This window comes from Tenrec ecaudatus, chromosome 1 (assembly GCF_050624435.1).
Source record: "Tenrec ecaudatus isolate mTenEca1 chromosome 1, mTenEca1.hap1, whole genome shotgun sequence".
Taxonomy (NCBI): domain Eukaryota; kingdom Metazoa; phylum Chordata; class Mammalia; order Afrosoricida; family Tenrecidae; genus Tenrec; species Tenrec ecaudatus.
In genome coordinates this window covers 190,036,162-190,059,212 of record NC_134530.1, presented here as the reverse complement: position 1 = coordinate 190,059,212, position 23,051 = coordinate 190,036,162, and the positions used below count along the sequence as shown (strand labels likewise).

General features: G+C 42.5%; 1 protein-coding gene and 1 pseudogene across 1 annotated transcript in view; both read left to right on the top strand.

Moving 5' to 3' along the window:
- The window catches only part of ASTN1 (astrotactin 1), a 316,698-nt gene that overhangs the window by 243,569 nt on the left and 50,078 nt on the right, over positions 1-23,051 (top strand). The window lies entirely within an intron of this gene.
- On the top strand, positions 2,242-6,478 carry LOC142429428 (ribosomal protein uL16-like; annotated as a pseudogene).

Here is a 23,051-nt window from a genome sequence, read left to right as displayed (position 1 = left end):
GAGAATCTAAAGCAAAGAAGTGGCCAATTATAATTGTATGCATATTAAAACAAAACAAAAGCACATTTGAGTTGGGGGGTGAGCAATTCTTTTGTTTAAAAAAACTCATACTTATTATAGTTTGGGTGAAGTTTTTATGTGCAAATTTGTTTTCCATTAAACGTCTACATATTTTATTTCACAAAATTGGTTGCAATCCAAGGTAACACTTTCCCCACATCTTCCATGAGTTCCGCTTTCCACTTACCTTCTTTCTCAGTCCTCCCACCTTCCTTCCTCCCTTAGAAGCTTTGCTTTGGGGCAAATGCTACCCGTTTGGTCTCATATTTTACTGTAGTGACAAATACTTTCCTCTCTGGCAAACGTGGGTAAGGCTGTCTGAATGTTGACCCCTTGGGGTAGGTCCAATTCCAGGCTTTCTGTGCAACAATCTTGGGGGTTCTGCCAGTCTCTCTCAGTCCAGCAAATGGGTCTTTTTCTTGATTTGGACTTTTGTTTCACTTTTTTCTTCCTCCCTGCAGGACCTTCTCTTGTGATCCCTTTATAGCGGGCCGTAGTGGGAGCGGTGAACCACCCTGTAGACGAATCAGTTGGTTTCGTCTTCGATTTTCTTTTCTTTTCTCCATCTTCTGTGCTACAGATGAGAATGGACCAATAGTTAATCTAAGATAATAAGACCCCAGACTCTACTCACCAAACTTGTCTATAGAACATTATCTGTGTGTAAGTAAAAGTGTACTGATACTTTTTTGCACCAGTTTATGATTGAATCCAAACAAAATGTGTTCAAACATGTCTCTGCATGACTATAGATCTCAAAAGTATACTTGTCTCAGTCTTGTTCAATAAACAAGCAATAACACTAATTAAAAACTCACTGCCATCCAATTGATTCTGATATATAGCCACCCTATAGGATAGAGAAGAAACGTCCCATGAATTTCGAGATGGCAACTCTATGGAAGTAGAAAATCATATCTTCCCCTGAGGAGCAGCTAACAATTTGAAACTGCTGACTTTGAGGCTAAGAGCTTCAGGGGGAACCCACTTTGCCGCCGTATCTCCAACTTTAGTCTTGTTACCCAAACCACATTCACCGCCTTTTTGTCAACCCGGACTATAGGTGACCCTATAAGTTTGTGAGGCTGTACCTCTTTAGAGAAGCAGAAAGCCCCATTTTCACCTTCAGAACAAACAGCCGGTGGTTTCCAACTGCAGGCCAATACCCAACAGGCAAAAGGTACAGCCAAATCATTGACTCCTGCGAGGATCTCCTGGGCCAGTTAAATTCAAGGCAGGGAGGTCAGTTCAGAAGGTTATGGAGACTGTATTGAGGGATTCCACAGGAGTAATCTTGATAGATTTTTCTCAAAGGACGCAGCAGGATCATAGGACCTTATTGTGAAGAACTTTTCAGACAACTGAAAACCGCTGGTGAGAGAAAGGCAGGAAAGTTGTGCTGAGGAATTTCAACCCCATCACATCCAGTGCATTGCCATTCACTGGTAGCCAGGGTGGTCCTGTGAAAATGCCATTGCGAAACCTTACCCATCCATCCTACAGCCCTTCTCTTGCCCCTCCATGCATTTTGGTTCCCCAAACTCAAAGACCATTTTAAAGAGACATGCGTTGAGTCCCTTGAAGAGGCCCAAACCTGTTGTTTGGGGTGCTGTCAATCAAAGAGTTGAGCATTCTCCCCATAAGGGTTAGAGAGATGGAACACTGCCTTAAGAAGTGCACAGACTTGAAAAGAGGAAGTACTAGCTCCACACTTTGGGGAGTTTTGTCTAATCGAGGTTTATATGCTTTTGTAGCAATAGTTTTTTATTTACCCTCATACTTACATTCACCCTCCCACATCTGTTCAACCTTCACCCCTATTTTGTTTTTACTCCTCGATGTTGCTTGCTATTATTATTATCACAGGGTCGTGTGTATAAAATGAGCTAGCTTAAGTAAGGTTTGCTCTTGGGCATCTCCCAGTGTCTTCCTTTGCCTCCTTGGTCATATTGTGCCACATCCCCCGGATAGTACAGTGCCCTTGTTGTCAGTCACGTTCCCCATGTGGATGGACACTTTAGTTAATGACTTACTCTCATTTTCCTTCCCATCCCCGGTAACCATCAAAGAATGTTGTCTTCTTTGTATAAGCCCTTTCTTACGTTTTCACAGTAAGGACTTCATTCAAGATTTGTCCTTTGCTCTTTCCCTTCGGCATGCCACCTTGACCGTGGAGTTGCCATGGGCCACCAGCCCTGGAAAGAAGCACCTTCAAACTTACATTTCCCTCCGCTCTTGCAGTTACCATACTGTAAGAAGGAGCCTTACCCAAAGTCCTGCTTCTGCAGAGATGTTCCTAGTCCCAAGATTCACAAGAAGGCGGAGGAGGATGAATTCCCACTGGGTGGTCACATGGTGTTGAATGAATAAGAGCAGCTCTCCTCCGATGACCTGGAGGCTGCCCGCATTTGTGCTCACAAGTACATGGTGCAAAGTTGTGGCCCAGATGGCTTCCACATCCACCCCTTCCATGTTACCTGCATCAACAAGATCTTGTGGTGTGCTGGGGCTGAAAGACTCCAAAGTGGGATGCGAGATGCTCTGGGGGATCCCCAAGACCCCATGGCTAAAGTCACATGGTGAAATAGTTTATTGTGCCAGCCTGGCCGATAAACACAAGGGGGGTTAATTGAAGGGTAGAGAGATCAATGGCTCAGTGAGCCTCGCCTTTCTTGTCTCTCACTCTTTAATCATCAGACCAGTGTGCAGCTGCCTTGCTTGTCCTGTGCCATAATTTAGTCCGAAGGGACCTTGATCACCTGTCTATTCCACAAAAATGTCACACTGATCCATTATATTGATGACATTATGTTTACTGGACCCACTAAGAAGGATATATCAAAGACTCTAGATTCATTGGTATAATATCTACGTACAAGAGGTTGGGAAATTAACCCAACAAAGATTCAGGTACCCTCCACATCAGTAAACTTTCTAGGGGCCCAATGGTGTGGGGCATGTCAAGATATTCCTACTAAAGTGAAGGATATGCTGTTGCATTGAGTGCCCCCAATGACTAAAAAGGTGGCACAACGCCTAGTGGGCCTCTTTGGATTTTGGAGGCAACATATCCCTCACTTGGGTGTTCTACTTCGACCTATTTATCAAGTGACACGAAAAGCCTCCAATTCCGAATGGGGGCTAGAACAAGAAAAGGCTCTTCAACAGGTTCAGGCTGCCATGCAAACTGCTTTTCCACTGGGACCATATGATCCAGCTGACCCAATGGTGCTAGAGGTGTCAGTTGTAGATAAAGATGCAGTGTGGAGTCTTTGGCAGACCCCTATTGGTGAATCACAGCATAGACCATTGGGATTTTGGAGTAAAGTCTTGCCATCCTCTGCAAACAACTACTCCCCCTTTAAAAAACAGTTGTTGGCCTGTTACTGGGCCTTGGTAGAGACTGAACGCCTCACCATGGGCCACCAAGTCACCATGAGGCCTGAATTACCTATCATGAACTTGGTATTTTCTGACCCACCGGATCATAAAGTTGGACATATGCAGCAACACTCTATTGTTAAATGAATGTGGTATAAATGAGATCGGGCCAAAGTAGGACCTGAAGGGACAAGTAAGCTGCATGAAGAAATGACCCAAATGCCCATAGTCTCCACTCCTGTCACATTACGTTCTTTCTCCCAGTCTGCATCTATGACCCCCTGGGGAGTTCCTTACTATACTTTAACTGAAGACCAAAAACGTCTTGTTTGGTTTACAGATGGCTCTGCACCATATGCAGGTGCCACTTGTAAGTGGACAGCAGCAGCACTACAGCCCCTTTCTGGGATCTCCCTAAAGGACAGTGGTGAAGGGAAATCTTCCCAATGGCCAGAACTTTGAGCAGTGCACCTGGCCGCTCAGTTTGCATATGAGGAAAAATGGCCAGTTGTGAGACTGTATACTGATTCATGGGCTGTGGCTAATGGCTTGGCTGGATGGTCAGGGAATTGGAAGGACCATGATTGGAAAATTGGTGACAGGAGGTGTGGGGAAGAGGTATATGGATAGACCTTTCTGAAGGGGCCAAGAAAGCAAATTGTATCTCATGTGATCACTCACCAAAGGATTACCTCTGAAGAGGACTTTAATAATCAAGTGGATAAGATGACACGCACCGTGGAGACTGCTCCTTCTCTTTCCTCTGCCACCCCTGTTATCGCCCAATGGGCACATGAACAAAGTGGACATGGTGGCAAGAATGGAGGTTATGCATGGGCACAGCAACATGGACTTCCACTCACCAAGGCTGACTTGGCCACCGCCACTGCTGAGTGTCCCATTTGCCATCAACAGAAACCAACATTAAATTCAAGATATGGACCATTCCTCGGGGAGATCAACCAGCAACTTGGTGGCAGGTTGATTACATAGGACCACTTCCATCATGGAGGGGACAGCGTTTTGTTCTTACTGGAATAGACACCTACTCTGGATATGGATTTGCCTTCCCTGCACATGACACTTCTGCCAAAACTACTATTCGTGGACTTACAGAATGCCTCATCCACCGGCATGGCATCCCACATAGCATTGCTTCAGATCAAGGAACTCACTTTACAGCAAATACAGTGCGGCAATGGGCCCATTCCCATGGAATCCACTGGTCGTATCATGTTCCTCATCATCTTGAAGCTGCCGGCTTGATAGAACGATGGAATGGGCTCCTAAAGACACAATTACGGTGCCAACTAGGTGGCAACAACTTGCGGAGCTGGGGCAATGTTCTCCAGGAAGCTGTATACGCTCTAAACCAGCAGCCAATATCCATATATGCTGTGTCTCCAATAGCCAGAATTCATGGGTCCAGGAACCAAGGGGTGGAAGCTGGAGTGGCACCACTCACTATTACTCCTAGCGATCCCCTTGCAGCATTTTTGCTTTCTGTCCCAGCAACCCTGTATTCCTCAGGCCTGGAGGTCCTGGTACCGAAGAAAGGAATTCTCCCACCTGGAAACACAGCACGGATTCCACTGAACTGGCAGCTGAGAATGCCCCCTGGGCACTTTGGACTTCTCATGCCTTTAGATCAACAAGTCAGGTCACTGTACTAAGTGGTGTGATTGATCCTGATTACCAAGGAGAAATTGGACTGATGTTACATAATGGAGGTAAAGAAGAATATGTCTGAAATCCAGGAGAACCCATAGGCCGACTCTTAGTGTTACCATGCCCTGTTATTAAAGTAAATGGTAAATTACAGCAACCCAATCCTGACAGGACTTATAATGACCCAGACCCCTCAGGAATAAAGGTCTGGGTCACCCCGCCAGGCAAAAAAATCACAGCTAACCGAGGTGCTTGCTGAGGGCAAAAGTAATATAGAATGTATAGTAGTAGAAGGTAGTTCTACCTATCAATTACAACCATGTGATCAATTGCAAAACCTAGGTTTGTAATTGTCAATGTATTTTCTTTTTATGTGCTTATTGCATATCTTTCCTTTGTTCAGGTATGATATATCAGATACAATTGGACTCGGTGTATTTTCATTTATATGTATGACAGATGATTGATGATGAATATAAGTGTGATTTCATCAATGTCTGGATATTATATAAGTAGATATGGCTAAAGAATTGTGTACAGGTGCCATGTTGGCAAGGGGTGGATTGAGATAGTTCATTGTGCCAACCTGGCCGATAAACACAAGTGTGATTGATTGAAGGGCGGAGAGATAAGTGACTCTGTGAGCCTCGCCTTTCTTGTGTCTCGCTCTTTAATCATCGGACCAGTGTGAGGCTGCCTTGCTTGTTCTGTGCCTCAATTTACAGGCTACACTACCTGTGGGACGCCTAGCCTGTGAACTGTGTCGCTGTAAATTGAGGTTCCTTTAAAACCACACGATTGGAATTTACATCTCTGGAGCTGGGGACTGACAGTTGGTGACCTGGCTGACAGTGGTGACCTGCCTTGCTATTTGCTGCCTGTGCTGGGATAGTCTAGTTCTCTCTACAGAGGACAACCTGGCGGCTCTCAAGACTTGAAGGACTGCTAGTGTCTCACAACTCTCTCATGGGAATGAGTTGCACTGAGCCATTTTTACTGCTTTATAATTTAACTTAAATGTATATATTTAATTTGAATATATATTTAAATTAAATATGTATATTAAATTAACAGCAATCTGGTTTTATCTCTCTAGAGAACCCTATCTAATACACGTGGACAGGTCATCATGTCTGTCCGCACTAAATTTCCAAATGAAGAGCATGTTATTGAGGCCTTACACAGGGCCAAGTTCAAGTTCTCTGGGCGCCAGAAGATCCACATCTCCAAGAAGTCGGGCTTCACCAAGTTTAATTCAGATGAGTTTGAAGTCATGGTGGCTAAGAAATGTCTCATCCCGGACAGCTATGGAGTCAAATTCATCCTTAACCATGACCCCTTAGACAAGTGGCAGGCCCTGCATTCATGAAGGTCTTGGTAACTCTGTGCCCTGCCTCACCTGTGCTCACCAAATAAAAATGGAACTTTCTTTACTGCCCTCTCCCACTCTACCCCTAGGAACCCTTACTATGCTTGTCTCTGTGGGTTCATCAATCCTGGGTTTCATATACTGAAAAGCAGAAAAACATAACCAAAAATTTAAGAGGGTTACATCAATGACAAAATACATCTGAGATAAACCCCAGTATGAAAACACACACACACACACACACACACACAATGTTGAAAACCAAATCATATCCAACATTCATCAGAGTTGGGGATCAACTGACAAGGTTTTAACCATTCAAGTCAGGTTTATCATTTTGATCTCCTATAGTCATCTCGCCAATGCACTCTGCTTGGTAACCAGTTTCTTTCCTTCCCTCTGTATGGTTAAAAGGAAATGTCTGGAGGTATATTTTCTGTGTGGATCTCACAAATGTGTCTTGGGTTTCCCCCGTCATCCAGAGTCTTCTGCAAACCAGAATTTCACAATTTAGGTTTTGATACTATTCTCTCCGTTGGCTTCAGATTATATGATTTATAGTCCTTAGGTCTCTGATGTTGGTGTGTTTCTTCCATGTGGACTTAGTTGAAATCTCACTAAGATATCTGCTTGTTTGGAAAGAAGTCTTTAAGACCCCACACGCTATTCTATCTAGTAGTAAGGCACCATCTAATATCTTCACACTTTGCTATAGTACCCATATCTTCTGTGTTCCCTTCCTGAAGGTAAGTATCAAACAGAGCCATGATGTAAGAACTAATTATTCTTAAATTAGGCTAGGATTTAGTGCAATCCCTAAACCCATTCTTGGACTTATGGGTTTTTTTTAATTTCCCTCTACTACCTCTTTGCTAATTTTTGGTAGAGAGTTTTATTGATCATCTTCCTGGAGCATAAAGATCTTCTGTTAATGTTGTCATTGACAAGAGCCTCATTTTAATTGTTTAAAACACCATTGAAAGAATAATATTGAACCAATGTAACTCGATCACACAATACCTGAATTATTCACTTGCACAGAACAAATCCTTTCATGGCTGGGCATTGTATACACAAACAATGGGAATTGATTGTCTGTGAAAATTTACCATAATACTCACTGAGAATGTCAGTTGTAGGCTTGCCGGAATAATATATATCTTAATACAGCATATAGGGCATTGATATAATAAGTCAGTGATTGTCCATCTGCTGACAGTTCGATGCTTTTGGTACAGTTGTCCTCTGCTTCTTCAAACATCATGAATTTGCGGTCTTAAATCCTCAGTTTACAAGTGTGTTTGAGGTCTTTAATCTGAGTTAGTTTTTGCATAAGGTATGGTGCATACCTTACGCAGAAGGTGCCATAAGGAATATGCCCTGCTTTCTTGTTTTACACATGGGTATACAGTTTTACCATCATAATTTGTTAAAGAACTTTCTTTTCCACCCTTTATCAAATATTACCTATTCTTACTTGGATGGATTTAATTCTGGGTTCTAAATTTTGTTACACTGGTATCTATGTCTGTCATTGTCACAGTTCAGATTGTTTAGACTACTATAGATGTACAGTAAGCTTTGCGATTGTTCCCAGTCCCAGAGATTGTACCTCTTACTTTGTTCTTTCACAGTGCTTTGTGTTTCTGGGGTCTTGCTCCTTTCAATATAAATTAGATAATCAGTTTGTTCATCACTTAAAGAGCAGTTAAGACATCTGGATTGGCATTGTCTTTTATCTGTAGATCATTTGGAGTAGCATTGACAGTTTCACAATTTTAGGTTTTCCTATCTATTAGCATGACATAGTTTTCCATTTATGTAGATTTATTTTAGTGTTTTGTAGTTTTATTTTGTATATTTCTTTTGTTTACTGATTATGTTTATTTCTAACTGTTTCAGCATTTGGGGAGCAATTATAAATGGTATACTTTTCCTGATTCCTTCTTCCAAGATCTTTTAGTTAGTGAAGGAAAACGAATTGATTTTTTTTATGTTGATCTGTGCCTTCACTTTTTTTTTTAGGCTTTTCTTTTTTTGTCATTGATTTTATGTTGTTGTTGTCTTGTTTTGTTTTTAATCATTTTATTAGGAGCTCATACAACTCTATTACAATCCATACATACATCAATCGTGTAAAGTACACTTGTGCTTTCATTGCCCTCAACATTCTCAAAACATTTGCTCTCCACCTAAGCCCTTGGTATCACCTCCCCATTTTCCCCTCCCAACCCACTCTCCTCTCCCTCATGAGGCCTTGATAATTTATAAATTATTATTTTGTGATATCTTGCACTGTCCGACGTCTCCCTTCACACATTTTTCTGTTGTCCATCCCCCAGGAAGGAGGTCACATGTAGATCCTTATAATTGGTTCACCCTTCCCAACCCACCCTCCCAATATTGAAACTCACACCACTGGTCCTAAAGGGATCACACACCCTGGATTCCCTGTGTTTCCAATTCCTATCTGTACCAGTGTACATCCTCTGGTCCAGCGAGATTTGTAAAGTAGAATTGGGATCATGATAGTGGGGGAGGAGGAAGCATTAGCTCGTCTCCTCCCCGAGACCCTTCTGCAAGGGAATATCCAGTGGCCTACTAATGGGCTTTGGGTCTCCACTCTGCACTCCCCCCTCATTCAAAATGTTATGATATTTTGTTCCGGTGATGCCTGATATCTCATCCCTTTGACACCTCGTGATCACAAAGGCTAATGTGCTTCTTCCATGTGGGCTTTGTTGTTTCTGGCTAGATGGCCGTTTGTTTACCTTCAAGCCTTTAAGACCCCAGATGCTATATCTTTTGATAGCCGGGCACCAACAGTTTTCTTCACCACATTTGCTTATTCACCCACTTGGTCTTCAGCAGTTGTGTTGGGAAGGTGAGCATCATAGAATGCCTGTTTAATAGAAGAAAGTATTCTTGCATTGAGGCAGTACTTGAGTGGAAGCCCAATGCCCTTCTGCTACCTTAATACTAAACCTATAAATATATCCACATATATCTATTTCCCCATGCTCATATAATTATATTTGCATATGTGCATGCCTTTATTTAGACATCTATAAATGCCGTTTGTCTCCTAGCTCTTTCCTCTATTTCCTTTGACTTCCCTCTTGTCCCACTATCATGCTCAGTCTTCATTTGGGTTTTAGTAATTCCCCTTGCTTACATTACCCTTGATCACACCATACCAGGCCTCCTACACCCTCCTCACCACCGATTTGGATCACTTGTTGTTCCTTTTCCCTGGATTTGTTAACACTACTACATTTCCCTTCACCTTACCCTCTACCGTGTCGCCCTGGAACTGTCAGTCCTGTTGTTTTCTCCTCCAGATTTTTCATCCAGCCTATCTTATTTAGACAGACCTGCAGAGATAATAATATGCACAAAAATAAGACAGAGCAAAACCAAGCAACAATATACAACAAAACAATGGCAAAAAACACAACAAGAAAGAAAAGCTTGTAGTTAGTTCAAGGACTGTTTGCTGACCTTTAAGAGTGTTTTCCAGTTCAGTCTGTTGGGGCACCATGCCCTGGCCCCAAATTCCACCTTCAGCACATTCCCTGGGGACCTCACCGCTCTGTTCCCTTACTGGTCTGTTGCACCCCCTTAGTGTTTTGCCTCAGTATAGCAGGATCAGATCGGATGCAATTTCCACACTGTGTCTATGGTGTTGTCCCCCGTAGGGCCATGGGTCAGCGAGGGATGTCATGTCTCATAGTTGGGCCAGCCATGTGGTCCTGTCTGTGGACTGGCTTCTCTAATCAGGAACATAGTCCTCAAGGCCTGGTGGACCAGAATGTGCTCCACTCTCTCCTCTTCCCCCTACATCTACTCCCATGTGCTCCAATCAGATATGTCCCTATCCCAGAGCTGCAGATTCAATGCTGTCCTTTGAAATAAATTCTTCTGCGGTGAGGGGCAGGTATCCATGTAGTAATTGAGATTGGGACCGGCCCTTCAGACTTCTCCACTGGTTCCCTCCTCCATGCTGGCATGTTGCATTCACATCTTGGAGCACTGGGTTGAAGTCTGGTCCCCTTTTCCCTGTGGAGATATAAACAATACCCTCCCCTTGGGTGGGTTAGTTCCCTGTTCCCCCCACTCCCCTTTTCTTTATTAATATTATTCCTTTCCCCACCTCCTTTTTAGTTGGCTCGACATTTTGCTGAATCTTACACCCCAACCATTTGAAAACAGCAAAAGTGCTCAGAGATCAATTGTTATCAATAAATGCGTACATCATAAAGAATAAACACTCAAAGTTTACACTTTCACTCAACATCTCCAGCCATTAGAGGCCTGTATTTTAAGTCACAATCTCTCTGTATATTTGTTTTCTAAATGCCAACCCTGCTTTTCTAGCTATCTGTCAAAATCTCACTAGATTCAAATTATTAAAACGTATTCTTTTCTATCCCAACATAACAATTTTTGTCCCTCTGGTTCACATTCCCTCTCCCCAACCTCCACACCATACCCATACTCCCTTATACTTATGTGTTTTCCTTCAGGATCTACTGGCTTCTACTAATGACAAAATCATTCTCCTGATCACTCTAGCCCAAAGCTTTAAGGTCATCCTGAAGAATTCCCTATACAAATGAATTCCCTGTTTCTCAACCATTGTTGAAAATTGGCTTCTAAGAGACTCTGTCTAAGGATGATCCTCCTCTTCCAAAGTCACACCTACCTTCCAAATTCAGATTTAATTACTTATTTTTCTCAAATTACTTATTGGTGAATATTTGTAAAAGGCTGCTACTGATGTTTCAGTGATTCTTTGCATTTATTTTTATTTCCAAGGAGGAAAATTCTGCTAAGAATTATTTTTCAATCCGGACTTCTAAAGGTTCCCCATTGACAATCCAATGATAGACTCACTTTTAAGTGCTATTATGCTATGGCTTTAACTTATTTTTCCCATTTTTATGGATCCTACATCTCAGATGACCTGGACTTTTCGCTGTTTCTGACCTCCCCACACATTCCCAGATGTTCTTACTCCATGCCCGTTTGAATCTTCAAATGCCTAGACTGGGTTCATCCTTCAAAGATTAACGCATGATAGCTCTTTCTTTGTGGGCTTTGTTCCATGACTCTTATCTGGAAACTGATAGGATCTCTTCTTCCACTGAAACCCACTCACTTCCATTTCACTGGGAGTTTTTCCTGTGGTACTTTTCCTATGCTTTGTGGGAATGTGAGATCCTTTCCTCTGTCATTAACCCTGCAAGCAGATTGCTGCCTCTCCTCCGTTCTACAACTCTAGGGTAGTAGCAGCATATAGAGGTCATTATTATGGACTTGAGCCTTAACTCTGCCTCGTGTTAGCTTTCAGATTTTGGTTACCATTATTAAACTTTCCTAGCCTCGCTTTCCCCAGAATCCTTTCAATCACCTCATATTCATTCAAAAACTCTACAGCAAATAAAGAAGACAGGAACATTGACGTATTTGAATGAGTGTTGGTGAAGAATATTGAAGATACCATGGGGTGTCAGAAAAACGAACCAATCTACCTTAGAAGAATACAGCCAAAATGCTCCTTAGAAGTGAGCATGGTGAGGCATTGTCTCGTGTATTTTTGGCTTATTTTGAGGACAGAACAATCTTGTTTGATATCAAGTTTGGTAAAGTAGAAAGTTAGTGAAAAATAGAAAGATGGGTTGAGACACAGTGGCTGCCGCAGTGGGCTCAAATGTGACACCAATTGTGAGGATGGTGCAGGATGGAATAGTATTTCCTTGCATATAATGTCGCTATTGATTGAAGCCAACGTGACAGCACTCAACAACAACTTATGTATTAAACGGGAACAATACAATACTCATGCTTTAGGATGTTGTGAGAATTATGTGAAATAATAAATGCAAATCAGTTGAATCCTTGCCAACCAGAAAGTACATAATAATGCATGTCTTTTACTCGTACTACCATTAAAATCGACGAGCAACATGGCACAGTTGGTTTGAGTGCTTGAGTCTGAACTACTACAGTAACGAACCCCTTGATGGCGCACATAAACTCTTGTTTAGCAAGGTGCTATTCACGTGACAACTGGTTAATATTTTTCAAGTAATTAAATAAGTGAACAACTAAGTGAGTAATTGAGAGAAACTTGCTACATGTATACTGTACTAATTGAAACCCATGAGTGGGCTGGGCAACTTTGTGAAAGGGTAGAATCTCCATATTCCATTCTCTCAATCTTGTTTTATTTACACTGTCAATTTCTCCTTCCATCAAATCATAGAAGTGCATGTCTTTTCTGATACATGTTCTAAGTCTCCTACTCACACTCCTTCTCCTTCCTTCTCATTGGAGTTTCTAATGCATCTATCTGTGATGGTGACGATGATGTTGGAGGAGGAGGAAGTGCTGGGTGTGCACTCTCCCTGTACAACAAGGAACAGTCAGCAGTGAGCTTTCTCCTTTTCTGGGAGTGGATTTTCTCAGATCCATTACTAAGCTCTCAACCTGTGCATTTGTGAGCAAGGATAGGTGGGTGTCCAGGGACTACAGCACGGGCTGTGCCAGTTGACAGGAAGAAGTGTAAGAAACTAAGAAGCTTTCAAGAGGATTGAACTTGAGACCCTGGTTGAATTAGCCCAGAGGGAAAATCAATTGAGCCTTCAGACTCAGAGTCCAGGGAGAATTGAGAGAAGGAAGCTTGCATTTAGAAAACGACAACTGGGCTTCAGTCATTGCAAGCAAACTCTATGCTTATGCCTTTATTTAATTGTCTTACTTGTCCTGTAAGGCAAAAGTATTTCCTATTCTTCCCATATCCTAGAAAGAGGGCTGTGGGCTGGGAGGAGTAAATATCTGGCCAGTTCTATGCAACACATAGATGACCACAGATGCTGCCAGCTTTTCATTACCTATTCACTCCTCTTTCCTTTTCTTTGATCCCAAAAGGCAAGTCTTAGGCCAATTTCTCCATCTGAGCACCCATGGATTTCACTTCCTTGCCTCCTAAGATAATCCTGTGCCTCAATGAGGAGGGAAGTATCTGCCACAAATATCTCCTGTACGACTGGGTCCATGAGCTGCTTCTTTAGTTCCTGACATGCTTTCTTTTCTTTTTTTATAAATCATTTTATTTGGGGCTCATAAAACTCTTATCACAATCCATACATCCATCCATTGAGTCAAGCACATTTGTACATTTGTTGCCATAATCATTTTCAAAACATTTCTACTTGAGCCCTTGGTATCAGTTCCATGTTTTTCCCCTCCCTCCCCATCCTTCCTCTGTCATGAAACCTTGATAATTTATAAATTATTATTTTTTTCATGTCTCACACTGTCCGATGTCTCCCTTCACCCACTTTTATATTGTCCAACCCCAGGATATAGATCCTTGTGACCACCCCCCCACCACCACCATGACCACCCTTTTGGTATTGCTACTCTCATTATTGGTCCTGAGGGATTTATCTGTCCTGGATTCCCTGTGTTTCCAGCTCTTATTTGTACTAGTGTACATCCTCTGGTCCAGCCAGATTTGTAAGGTAGAATTGGGATCATGATAGTGGTGTGTGTGGTGGGGAGGGGGCATTAAAGAGCAAGAGGAAAGTTGTATGTTTCATTGGTGCTATACTGCACCCTGATTGGCTCATTTTCTACCTGCAACCCTTCTTTAAGGGGATGTCCAGTTGCGTACAGATGGGATTTGGGTCTTCACTCTGCACGCCCCCTCCTTCACAATGATATGATATTTTATTCTTTGATGCCTGATACCAAATCCTATCAACACCTCATGATCACAAAAACTGGTGTGCTTCTTCCATGTGGACTCTGTTGCTTCTGAACTAGATGGTTGTTTTCTTATGTTCAAGCCTTTAAGACCCCTGGCACTGTATCTTTTTATAGCCAGGCACCATCAGGTTTCTTCACCACATTTGCTTACACATCCACTTTGTCTTCAGTGATCACGTCAGGAAGGTGAACATCATGGAATAATAGAACAAACAGTTTTTGTGTTGAGGGAGTACTTGAGTAGAGGCCCAATGTTCATCTGCTACCTTAATACTAAACCTATAAATATATGCACATAGATCTATTTCCCCATCGTCATATATAACTATGTACATGCCTGTATTTAGACCTCTATAAATGCCCTTTGCCTCCTATTCTTTCCTCTATTTTCTTTTACTTTCCCCTTGTTCCACTATCATGTTCAGCCTTCATTTGGGTTTCAGTAATTATTCTTGGTTACATTGCCCTTGATCAAACCCTCCCAGGCCTCCTACACCCTACTTGACATCGAATTTAGATCACTTGTTGTTCTCTTGTACTTGGGTTTGTTAACACCTACTTCCTTTGCCCTCGCCTACCCCTCTCCTATGTCCCGCTGGAACCGTTGGTCTCATTGTCTTTCTTTTGGATTGTTTACTCCACCTATCTTATCTACATAGATCTGCAGAGATAATAATATGCACATGAAAAAATATATAACAAAACAAGAAAAGAACCAACGGCAAAAAAAGAAAAGTCTGTAAATAGTTCAAGGTCTGTTTGTTGACCTTTAGGAATGTTTTCCAGTCGAGTGATGGGCTGCCACGCCCTAGCCCCAAAGTCTATTTTTTTGGTACTTTCTCGGGACTTCCTTGCTCTGCTCCCCTTGCTGTTCTGTTGCATGTCCTTTGTGTTTTGTTTCAGTGTGGTGGGGTCAGATTGGGCATAATTCCAGCACTGTGTCTCCAGTATTGTCCCACAAAGCGCTATGGGTCAGTGAGGAACACCATGTCTCTTAATTGGACCAGCCAGATGGTCCTCTCTGAGCAGGAATATTGTCCTCAGAGCTTGGTGGGCCAAGATGTGCTCTACTCTCTTCCTCCCCCTTCATTTGCTCCTGTGTGCTCTGATCAGACATGTCCCTCTCCCTGACCTGTAGCTTCAGGGCTGTCATCTGAAGTGGGTTCCTCTTGGGGAAGGGGGGTTGTCTACATAGTTAAGATTGGAACTGGCCCCTCAGACCTCTCTATTGGTTCCCTACTTCGTGCCGGTATATTGCATTCACATCTTAGAGCACCGGGTTGAAGTCTGGTCCCTCTTTCCCTATGGATATATAAACAGTACCCTCCCTTAGGAAGGGTTAGTGCCCCATTCTCCCACTACCCGTGTCATCTTTTTCCTTTACCCCTCTTCTTTTAAGTTGGCTACCATATGTATCCCTAGGATTTGGTCTGGCCCCTGCCATACTACCTGGACCTCACCCCAGAAATGTTTGTATACACTAGCTTTTTTCCTATGCTCCTTTTGCATTTTAATCTTACCTCAGCGGACTCATGTTGTACTTGTCCTTTTGTGCTTGGCTTACTTTGTTTAGCATAATTTCCTCCAGTTCTTCCCATGCAGCAATGTGCTTCGTGTGTTCATCACTGCTGTTTAGGGATGTGTAGTACTCCATTGTATGTATGTATCACAATTTTTTAATACGTTCATCTGTTGATGGAAATTTGGGTTGTTTCCAACTCCTTGCAATTATGAACTGTGTGGGGATGAACATTGGAGCACAGGTCTCTGGCCTTGGTTTGGTTCTTGCCTCCTCTTGGTGTATGCCCACTAGAGGGATTGCTGGGTCATATGGTAGCTCAATTTCCATCTGATCTAGATATTGCCAAATCTTTCTCCATAGTGGCTGTACATACCTACAGTTTCACCAGCAGTGGATGAGAGTCCCTATCTCACCACAGCCCTTCCAACACTTGTTGCTTTCTGATTTTTTTTTAAATTTTGACTATCTTTGAGGGTGTTAGGTGGTAACCCATAGTTGTTTTAATTTGCATTTCTTTTTAAGGCTAATGATAGGAATGTTTATTGGCCATTCAGAATTCTGCTGTTGTGAAACTTCTGTTCATGTCCTTGGCCCACCTCCTCAGTGGGAAATTAGATTTTTTTTCTTTTGAGAAGCTAGCAGAATATTGTAAAATTTAGTAATAAGTCCTAATAAGTCAATTCTTATGGGATCCTTGCCTGGTTTTGGCATCAGAGTTATACTAGGTTCATAGAAGGAGTTTGAGAGTTTGCTGTCTTTTTCTATGTTCTGGAAGAGTTTGTGTAGGATTGGTGTCAGTTCTTCCCTGGATGCTTGGTAGAATTCTCCTGTGAAGCCATCTGGTCTAGGGGATTCTTTTGTTGATAATCCCATGATAAGCTTGTCTATTTCTTCTATTGCTATGGATCTATTGAGATTATTGATGTCCATCTGGGATAGTCTAGGGAGGAAATGTTTTTCCAAGAATTTGTCCCCGTCTTCCAAGTTGTTGATTTCATAGAGTACAAGCCTCCATAGTGCGGTATAATTATCCATTTGATTTCATTAGGGTCTGTTGTAATGCCCATTCTTTCACTCCTCATCCTTGCTATGGAAATTTGCTCCTTTCCTTTCTTTGGTTAGGCTTGCCAGCAGTCTGTCTATTCTGTTTTTCCTTTCAAAGAACCAACTTTTAGCAGCAACACTTTTTCCCATAGTGTTCATATTTTCCTTCTGCTGAATCTCAGCCCTAATTTTTATTTCTTTTCTTTTGCTTTTAGTAGGATTGTCCTGTTGACTCTGCTCTTGTTGCTGTACATTTGTGCCAGCATATCAATCATAAGTCTCTCTTCCTTTTCCATGTGTGCATGTATTGCTATGAAATTTTCTTTGATAACTGCTTTTGCAGTGTCCCATAAATCTTGATACATTGTATTCTCATTCTCTTTGGTTTCTAGAAATTTCCTAATTTCATGTCTGATCTGAGCCAGTACCCTTTTTGCAATAGAGAATCATTCATCCTCCAATTTTTTGACCTTGTTTTCTTCATCTTCCTTTTGTTGATTTCCAGCCTTATGGCACAGTGGTCAGAGAGAGAGGTCTGTATGATATCAATGTGCTTAAATTTATATAGATTTGACTTATACCCAGCATGTGGTCTATCTTTGAATATGTGCCAGGTGGGCTTGAAAAGGATGTGAATTTGTTTGTATTTGGGTGGAGAGCTCTGTAAATATCAGGTCAAATTGTCTAATCATAGTATTTAGATCTGGAGCTTCCTTGTTGAGTTTCTTTCCCTGTGATCTATCTTTCTCAGAGAGCAGTGTATTAAAGTAACCTACTATAATAGTTGAGCCTCTGATTTCTGTTTTAAATCTTTTGAAGCATTTAACTAACATATTCAGGGGGGCTCTCATTCAGAGAATATATACTTAAAATGCTTAGTGGTTATTTGTTTACAGTTCCCTTGAGCATTACATAGAGTTCCTCTTTATCTCTTTTTATAGTTTGCACTTTGAGGTCAATTATATCTGCGATAAGGATTGCAACCCCTGCTTTTATTGAATGGCTGTTTGCTTGGCGTGCTTTCCTCTAGCCTTGGATTCTCAGTCTATTTTTGTCTGTATCTTGAGATGTGTCTCCTGTAGGCAGCAGATTGATGGGTTGTATATCCTAAGTCAGTCTGTTAGCCTCAGCCTTTTAATTCTAGATTTCAGTCCATTGCTATTCAGGGTTATTATAAATGTCTGTGGACTCTGTGATGTCATCTCAGACATTTTGTGTTGGCTGTTTTCCCACTTCGCTTTCTTTATCAATGTTTTGTGTGTGTGTGTGTGTGTTTATTTCTTGATTTCTTTGTTCTTTGTGGCGGTCTCTTATTTCTGCTCAGTGAGTGCTATTCTTCTGCCAATACTGTGTCTGCAAGGATCTTTTGTAGAGCTGGCTTTCTTTTAACATATTCTTTGAGTTTTTCCTTGTCTGGGAAGACACAAGTCACCATCCAGCTTAAGATATAAGTTTGGCTTGCATTGTTTTCCTTCCATTTTTGGAATATGTTACTCCACTCTCTCCTCTTCTTCACAGTGTCTGTTTATAGGTCTGAGCATGTTCTTATTTGGGAACCTTTATATGTGACTGCTTGATTTTTCTATCTGCTCTCATGATGTTCTCCTTTTCCTCAATGTTGGATTGTTTAATTATTATGTGCCTGGGTGACTTCTTGGGATTCAGTCTAACTGGTGTTCTTTCAGCCTCCTGAATGGTTGCCTGGTTTTCATTCATTAAGCTGGGGAAGTTTTCCTTCTATCATTACTTTTGCAGTGGACTTCTTTGTTGTGTCTTCCTCTGGTAAATCAATTATTCTGTTGTTGTTCCTTTTCATAGCATTAGACATATCTCTTTGGTTTTCTTCAGCTTCTCTGGTGATCTTATTAGACTTTTGTTCACGTGGGTTGGTGAAGTCCTTGAGTGTGCTACTGGCTTTTGTTATCTCATTCCTAAGCTATTGTATTTCCCTTTAATGTATGGTCTTTATCGTCTCTATCATTTAATGTTCATTCCTGTATTTTTCCCTTATCCTGTATGACTCCAAGCAGCAATCAGAAAATGTATTTCTATGGCAGATCATTGTCTGCTCCTTCTATGCACATCATTAGGTCCTGGACATATTCTGACACTGCCTTTTGTTTCTCCTGGTTTTTATTGAGGTCATTGAGGATGATTGCTCTTTGCATTGCATTATTTTCAAGTAACCCGGTCCCATTTTACAGAGAGTTGAAGAGCACTGAGTTATCTCTGGGGGAGTCGTAGGAATGAGTCTTCAAACAGCCTACAGCTAATTGCACTATGGGATTGGCCTACTGCTTTATCCTCCGTGGCTTCACTCCTTCCCTAGTCAACCAGTATTCTGTTATTTGGAGGGCCAGTTGGTTGGTTGTTGTGGACCTGGGAAGATGGTGCTGCATTGAGGGATCTCACAAGAAGGCGTGATGGTGAGGCCCCTGGTAGCTTGGTGTGCCACAGAGGATGTGCAGGGGTGCCTGCTGCCACAGGAGTGATGCATAAGGCAGGTGGTTGTGCCTGCTTTGTTGTAGAGCACCGCAATTGGTTGGTGGAATTGCCCTGGTCAGCTAAAGCGTTGCAGAGGTTCCCACAGCAGTGTGGCACTCTGGATAGTGTTGACTGAGCTGCCCTAGGCCATCTGAGGCACTACATCAGGCTGGAGGAAGTTCTCTCAGCCACATGGGAACACAGAGGACCTGTAGGAGCTCCCCCAACCACACGGGTGGGACGTCCCCTGGAAGAAGATGGGGGGGATTTCCCCAGCCATGTGTTAAGTGTTGCAGAGGGTGGGCAAGGAGGCGGGATTTCCCCTGGAGGAAGGAGGATGGGATATCCCTTAGTGGATGGGCACGTTTTTCCCAGCCTTGTATTTTGCTGCAGAAGGTGGAGCTGCCCCAGCTGGGTGGAAGGCAGGCGGAAATTACCTAGACTAAGGGGAGTGGCCTGGAGGTTGACTGTGGTGTGTGAGAGAACAAGGAAGAAAAAAATAAGAGAAAACAGACAGCCTGCTGAGACTGTTGGGGGGAAGAGAGAGGGAAACAAAAGTAACAATATAGCTGAGCCTGGACCATGGTGCTGGAAAGTTTTAAACCCTATCCTGAGGAGGTGGCAGGCTATATCTATCTTGAGTTAAAGCCCTTAGGGTGGCTCCAAAGAATCCCGACTCTGGCCGAGTCAGTGGTGGGGCTGAGATTAAACCCTAACCAGCCTCCATTGTGGTAAGCCAAAAGCCCCCAGCTGCTCAAAACCTAGTGGATCTGTGACTATTTATCTTTTTTATGCTCCTCCTGTAAACCAGCAGTGTGGAATTTCCCTCTTAGTGACTCTCCTGAGCTTATTTTTGCAAAGTCCCTCTGGTATGTGTTACTCAATTGCCATCTTTCCAGAAGTTCCACTTTTTAAAAAAATCATTGTATTGGGGACATGTACAACTCTCATCACAATCCATACATACACCCATTGTATCAAGCACATTTTTACATTTGTTTCCATGATTATTCTGAAGACATTTTCTTACTACTTGAGCCTTTAAGTGTCAGCTCCTCAATTTTTACTGCCCTCCCTTTTCCACCCTCCCTCCCTCCCGCTCTCTGTAACCCTTGATAATTTATAAATTTTAATTATTTTTTTCATGTCTTACATTGAACGATGTCTCATTCACACCCCCTTTTCTGATGTCTGTCCCCTTGGGAGGTGATTATAGTTATATCATTGTGATCAAAATATCAGTCCTGAGGGGTTTATCTGTCCTGGATTTCTTGTGTTTCAAGCTCTTATCTGTATCCATGTACATGCTCTGGTTGAGTCGGACTTGTAAGGTAGAATTGGGGTTATGATAGTCAGGGGAGGTGGTATTAGAGAACTAGAGGAAAGTTGTATGTTTCATCAGTGAGATATTGTGCTCTGACAGGCTATTCTCATCCTTGTGACCTTCTGTGAGGACATGTTTAATTGTCTTCCAATGGGCTTTGGATCTGCACTCCACACTCCCCCTCATTCACATAAATGCCCTTTGCCTGCTAGTTCTTTCCTCTATTTCCTTTGACTTTCCTCTTGTCCCACTATCATGCTCAGCCTTCATTAGGGTTTCAGTAATTCTTCTCGGATATATTGCCCTTGATCAAGTCCTACCTATGCCCTCCTTGCCATCAATTTTAGATCCCTTGTTGTTCCCTTGACCATGGGTTTGTTAATTCCCCATTTCCTTCCCCGCACCTCACCCTCTCCCGTGTTCCCCCAGAACCATTGGTACCATTGTTTTCTCCTCCAGATTTTTTATCCTGCCTATCTTATCTAGATTGACATGTAGAAATAATCATGAGAGAGAGAGAAGCCTATAAATATTGTCTGTTTGTTGATCTTTAGGAGTGTTTTCCAGTCATGTCTAATGGGGTGCCATACCCTGGCCCTAAAGTCTATTTTTTTGTATTCCCAAGGGACTTCATTGCTTTGCTCCCCTTGTTGCTCTGTTGCACACCCTTAGCGTTTCACCCTGGAGTGGTGTGGTCAGATCAGGCACAATTCCCTCACTGTCTCCAGTGTTATCCCTCAAAGTGCTATGGGTCAGTGAGGGACATCGTGTCTCATGGTGGTGCCAGCCGTATGGTCCTCTCTGTGCACTGGTTGCACTGCACAGAAATATCATCCTCGACTCTTGGTGGACCAGGATGTGTTCTACTCTCTCTCCCTTTTTAGTTTGCTCCTGATCTGACATGCCCCTCTCCCTGAACTGCAGCTTTAGTGCTGTCCTCTGAAGTTAATTCTTCTGGGGGGAGGGGGGTGTTCATCTAGTTGGGATTGGGACTGGCCCCACAGATCTCTTTATTGGTCCCCTTCTTCATGCCAGTACCTGACATGCTTTGTATGGACAAAAAGTCTAAATATGACTTGTATATTTGTCTGTGGCTTTGTATTTATTGCCACTTATTTGGCAAAAGTTGTAGTAGAACCAAGGAAAGAATCACAATATTTTGTGTATTCTTCTTTTCAGAATTGTTCTAAAAATGTCTTCACAGAAGCCCCTTTTCCATGTGTGAATAATAACAGCTAACACCTGTTCAGAGTTTAGTATATCCCAAGGTTATTGTAAATATAGACTCACATACTGAGCCGCTTACTCCCATGTGGTGGGTCACATGGTACTGTCATGGGAGTACCTGGTTGGGGTAAATGGGTACCATGCTCAGCTGGTCTTCCAATTTTACAGATGTGAAAACTGAGGTATAGAGAGGTAGGCATGATGTCTGTTCCTCACTGGTGGAATTTTAAAGAAGATAAGCTATTTAAGGCATACAACTGCACAAACATGAATTGATTTACTATCTATTGTCAGGTAAATTAATCTTACAGGTAGTTTTATACAGGAAAAACATTGCCAACAACAACTTAAACTTCAGTATCTAAGTGTGTAGGTGTGAAGGCTCTGAACCCAGATTAAATAGCTGGGAAACCTGGCTCTACCACTTATTAAATCCATGATCTTGAGCAAGTGCCTTAGTTCCTTCCACTGAGCTATTCCGCCCACTTCCTCTCCTTGCTGCAGTCACTGTTCACCAACACCACAGGGCCCATCTCCCTTCACATCTCAGTGCCTGGGTCACTGTCCTTCCCTCCAATACTTCTCCCAGATTGTGGGTGATTTCCATATTCATGAAAATGGTCCTTTCCATGCTCAGTCCACTCTGTCCCTCTACTTTTCACCTCACTGAGCCTGCCTTCCATCCCATGGCCATAGCCTAGGTTATCAAGAGTTGCAACCAATTTCTGGTCATCCTCTCATTCCTTGCCCACTCTCCTGAATGTCAAAACAACTTTTATACACTCCTGAAACTTAAAACCCATGGATCCTACAATTTCTACACAGACGATCACCCACCTTGTGAACCCTCTTTGCTCTGGACTCAGATTAAATTCTATGATCCATGGCTATCATTGCAATCACTCCCTTACTTATAACCTCAACGCTCTCACTCCTCGATTGATTCATCATACTTGTCAGAAGTACTCCAGCACTGGTTGAAATCAACCATCTTGTGGCTCTACTTCTGTCTGCCCAGATGAATGTACTTGGCAACCACACTCAATGTTTTCATTTAAATACCTCACCATTTCCACTGGGCCTGAATCACTGCTGAGTGATTAAACTGCATTCTCCCTGTCCATTTACTCTCCACACTGTCATTCACTACAGCATACCTCTCCTATGCTCCTACCCCCTCCAAAGCCTCCTCTCTC